The sequence below is a fragment of the Schistocerca piceifrons genome, chromosome X (genome assembly GCF_021461385.2).
Source record: "Schistocerca piceifrons isolate TAMUIC-IGC-003096 chromosome X, iqSchPice1.1, whole genome shotgun sequence".
In the NCBI taxonomy this organism is placed as follows: Eukaryota; Metazoa; Arthropoda; class Insecta; order Orthoptera; family Acrididae; genus Schistocerca; species Schistocerca piceifrons.
Window position 1 is genome coordinate 565,701,741 of NC_060149.1, and position 5,611 is coordinate 565,707,351.

Sequence of the window (5,611 nt, forward strand, 5' to 3'; positions counted from 1 at the left end):
GTAGGTCTTGTGAGAAGTAACTACATGGAGCAAACATGTTGCATAACCCAGTGTTTGGCACTGTACTCTGGGTGTCTTAACCTAATGTTTGGCCCTGTGTCAGCACTTAGCCTGTTGTTCTGTTAAGTGGTTTTCCATGTCACCCTCATTTCCTTAAACTATTTTTCCACGTTTGATACCAAATTAAGTAATTAGATGTGTCCACCCACCATTTCTGGCACACTTTTCGAATTTCACATGCTTTTGAACGTCGTTTCTGGCGCATTCTTCTTTGTCATCCACCCCCTTAAACTATTGTACTGCATTTACATAAAAATTATGCAAATTAACCTAGTGTTCTGCACTTAACCTGCCATTCTGCTCCATATCAGCCACTCACGCACACCCTCCCATAAACTATTGTACTCCTAACAACACGTTGAGATAATAAATTTATGCAAATTAATGAAATAAATATTTTTCACGTGTATGGGGAAGTATTTTTTAATTTGCAGCATCCTATTGGTCGGTGAAATCGATGGAATACTTTTTAAACAAAGTTTAGTGTTAAAAGACACATCCTGCTACTCAATGCCCGATACTGCTGCCCCTCCCACCACAGCTGCCGCCACCGCCACTCCTCCTGAACCCGACCCCTCCCCAGCCACGGCTGTCACAGCATCGCTCTGACGTCCATGGGCCGCCCTCCGTCAGGCTATCGGGTTAGGGCTGAAGCAAACAGGCTGCTTGCAGTGGCGTGATTCCGCAGTGTCTCCTCCTCCACTGCCGCGTCCCCGCCAATCACGTGAAGTACAGCACACACCCCTCTCCATCTCGCCACAGAACTCCAAGGCGTGTTGCAGTTTTCTCATATGATGACATGATGGAGACCGTGGCTGTTGTTTGAAGACAAATGTTGATGGTGTTAGGACAGCTACCAGCCACAAATTTACTTTGAGTTCCTTTATTCAAAGGAAACCGTTACCGGTTTCGAATTGTTGTGATTCGTCATCAGACGGTTTACACGCTTTCGTTATGACATTTGGTGTGTTTTATAAATTAATGGTCCTAAAATATAAATTATGTTTTATTTATATTTTAGGACAATTAATCTATAAAACACACCAAATGTCATAAGGAGAGCGGGTAATCCGTCTGATGATGAATCATAACGATTCGAAACCGGTAACGGTTTCCTTTGAATAAAGGAACTCAAAGTAAATTTGTGGCTGGTTGCTGTCCTAACACCATCAACTCCAAGGCATGATCACACCGATCCCATCTGCAAGACGCCTCTGCGCAGCACATGGGTTTTCTGTTGCTGGTGCTATACCTACACATACACAAACGTTCTAACCGCTGTGTGGAGACTCCTATATCACTGCACAAAAGATGTCTTGTGATATGAATGGAGCAGAGTGGTATGATTATCTCTTATCGGATTTACCCAAAAAATTACTGATGCTGCCGATGTGGCACCTAGCAATATATCACCCCATACTGTGTCGATGTAGTAAACATAGATATCCTATTCTGCGCCATACAAAATTAGCCCTCTTACATCATTCATACATATACTGCGAAGACAGACAGCACCGTAATTACTCCTATAGCACTATATATATCCATGCAAGGTCAGCAGTCCTCCTCTACGACGGGTGACCAGAGCACCCTCAGCGGACCGAAGTTACTCTCAGAACTGTTCTACAAATATGGGCTAATTTCCCCTCATCACAAACGCGTTACTGTTCCTGGTCAAGACCTGCTTTCTTGCTCGCTTTTCTACACCCATCTCCAGACTCGGGGATTACAAGAACACATGTATTTTCGCATGGTTTGCCATAATATTAAACCATTTGTGAGGTACTTCTCGATATCAAGCACACGGCAGCATCCTATTGATCGCTTGCGCAGTGTAGTTCCCAAAATATAAGCTTGAAATTATTTCTCTACTAACCTCAAACTTTATTTCGTTATTTACAACCTAAGGAAACTGGAAGAGTCTTACGACATTAGCGAGGGTTTCCAAATTACATCGGATTGACTGAAAAGCTGATGGCTATGTGCTCCCTTTCGACTGATTTCTCATATTACAGTCATGTACGCAATCTCTGTTCTAGTGCTAGCAACCCCCAAAAGGTGTCACCCCTCCACAAAACTCCTTCTCCAACTCAAACAAGTGCTGTCAGTCAGATTAAGTGTTATGTCTGAACAAGTGCTCTATGTTCGAAGTATGGTGCAGCAGAAGGGAGACTGGGTCCTGGGAGCCATCTGTGACACATGGATATAAACAGACATACAGAAAACAGAGCAAACACTCTCCAAATGTGGCGGTGACAGGATGCAATCGCGTACAGTGCTATACTATGCCTCCCAGTCATTAAATATGGGCTAGGTGTTGGCAGATGTACTACATTTACCACCAATTTTAGAACACAGAACGAGAAGTTATGTCGCGATCGCATGGATGGAAATGAAATAAAATCGATAGAATTTCGTATAATGACAGGGGGATAGGTATAAATTGTCCGAATATACACTGAAATGTGGGGAAATGTAGGAAGTACTTGCATATCTTCTGGTTGGCGCAGAGCAATGTGTACATGGGAACAAGCATGGGACACCAAGAGTAATCCAAGAAAACGTCAACATGGAAGCAAACGGAATCAGGGAAGCAGTAATTTTTTTCCGTCAAGGCAGAATTATACTGTATGTCTATTGAGGTACCAATGATACACGTGAGTTGACTACCGTATTTGATGCTTTTCAGGGAGACAGAAAACCATCCGCCTCTAAACTTACATGCATCTGCTTCAAAGGATGACAGAGAGTGGGTGCGGTGATCGATAGACATAGAACTGTAACGATGTACGATTTAAAGGTAGACTGATGATGCATTCTAGAGTGGGAGGAGCTGCTGCAGGTCAATTTTTCCACTGTACTGTAGGATGCATCAGGTGCGTGACATAGCCTGCATTCTGATCGTATACAGCCATGTGATCTGTATGTGATTTAAAGCACTGTCTACTTACGATCGTTAATGGTAAACCTGACAGTTATCGGAGTACTTCCATATCACGTGTGATGAAACGTGGCACATTCCTCTAAACGAACTATGATTTATGTAATTTACTCCATCCCCATGTCACATCTTGGATTTAAAATTAAGACTTCAGCTTTTTAACTAAGTTAGCGATAGGTGTTTGTGACGCACTGCAGTCCCAGTGTATAAATTTGCCTGACAGATGTGCTGTTTACAGAGTTTGTGGCGGAATGACTTGTAATTTTCACATGTCGGACGCTGCTGCTATGGATTTATCTGTTTCCTAGTGAGAGGTATTCTCCATTACTAACCATAATTTTATATAGGGCTGATCCAGGCATAGTATAATTTCTGAAGCATGATCGGATGTGAACAGTGGACGCTATATATCTCTGGAAAGCTATACTGAGCTCGTATCATAAAGAGCCAATGTTTTGAGGAAGTAGTTTATTTTTCGTTTTATGGTTCGATAACATAGTTTATCGTAGAGAAACTGGGAGGAAGGACGAATGTCACTCGCTCGAAATTTATTTCTTACATTGGAATATTAACAGCACTACATTCCATTCGACTGATATGTTGGGAATGCAACCGATCTAACATTATAGCCCATTTTAAGTGTGGAACGTTGTAGCCTTAGGAGTATGTGTGATTATGTTCCCCTTAGCAGTACCTTCCAGGTATTTATCCTAGAGTCTGGAATAATACTTTAAAATTAATAGCTTATTTGATTTATGTAAAAATGCTTCGAACCCCATCCGCCTGGAGCTCAATCCTGCATAAAAATCATTTGCTTCTTGTTCTTCTTAAACGTCTGCTATTACATCACAACACTTTCAAATCTGTTACTATGCATCGATATGGAGTGCTAACCTCCTCGACATGGGTGCATCTCGAGAAATCTCGTGCACTTGGATGGGCGAGGACTCGGCAAGGTCCATTCATTCACGAGACGTGGAATGAAGCGGCCGACTTCTAATCGATTGCAAATTAAATAGGTAACGGTGCTGCGGGGTGGGTTGGTCAGTGACAGTGTGAAAGGGATCTTTCAGTCTCTAATTTTACCCTAAGACCGCGAGAATGCTCTGTGACTCCCATAAGCATAGAGATAGATCGTAAATGGAACACTATGCTCGAGGTGATAGAAATATGTAGAATGTTGTCTGACATTCAGTGCTGTTTGTGTTCCAGAATTAACAATGCATGGACGTACTGCACAGTCATCTACCCATATTCGCAATGATACTCGCAAAGTGGAGAAGGGGTGGTTTAGCTATGATACCGAAATTTGAAACATGCTGTCACATCATTGGTCGGTGTTGAAATTAGTGTAAAATTGCAAAAACCGTTCACAGTATCAACTGTGATGCTTATTGTTTCAGTACATTTGTGGTGTCTTTTCCATCCTATCCATCCAGTGGCACGCTGTTGGTTATGACATAATGATTGACTCACAGTGGTAGTTTGAGTTCGATAAGGAGTTTTGTGGAGGTGTGACACCTTCTGGTGGTGGCTAGAAGTGAAAGAGTGAACGCGTAAATGACTGCAATATGAAGAATCAGTCGAAATGGAACGCAGAGCCATCAGCTATTCGGTCAATGTGATAGGTGTGTTTAAATTTAGTTTGCAAACCCATGCCAACGCCGTAAAACTCTTCCAATTTCCTTGTGTTGTAAATGACTTTTATTTAAAATCATCCAGTGTGTGCGGTGTGTTGTGGTAACAGCGGTAACAGTATGATTTACACAGTGTGACGTCTAGAGGAAGCCCAATTGACTTGTCCTCCCTCCAAAATTCTAATTTCCCGGCAGGGGGGTTTGAAGGGGGGTGTGGCACTTTCCAGCCACTTTGGATAACGGTACTTGCGTCATCAGCTGATGTCACAGCAGCCATCTTGAATTACGTCAATCGGGTCACAGTGCGACGTCTTAGATTACTATACTTTGGGGTGATGTGCTTGTTGTCTGCGAGAAGCAGTGGATCACAACTTCTTAATGTCAGTTTAGAACCTGGCACAGACCTCAAAGTCGTGGCAGAAAAACAACATTTTCGGTAGTGTACAAAAAAAATGGTTCAAATGGCTCTGAGCACTATGGGACTCAACTGCTGAGGTCATTAGTCCCCTAGAACTTAGAACTAGTTAAACCTAACTAACCTAAGGACATCACAAACATCCATGCCCGAGGCAGGATTCGAACCTGCGACCGTAGCGGTCTTGCGGTTCCAGACTGCAGCGCCTTTAACCGCACGGCCACTTCGGCCGGCGGTAGTGTACAAAGCATATTAGAGCAGAAAGAAAGTAATGTTTCAAACAACGAGACAGGGCCACAGGGGGCGTCCATTTCGACTTACAGTACAGTCCGTGGGATATGATCATCCTCCTAGAGTACAGGTGGTGGAACTTTAAACTGGTCTGTGCAGTTGATCAATACCTGTATATTTAATAGGAACGTCACATGTGCTCGATGCCTGCACACATGCGGTATTTGTATTCAACATATGGCAGGAGGGAGATGCGGTAAAAAAACTTATCTAGTTCTCTATCGGATGAGGTTAGTTAAGCTTTTATAGTTCGTAATTTTTTTTTTT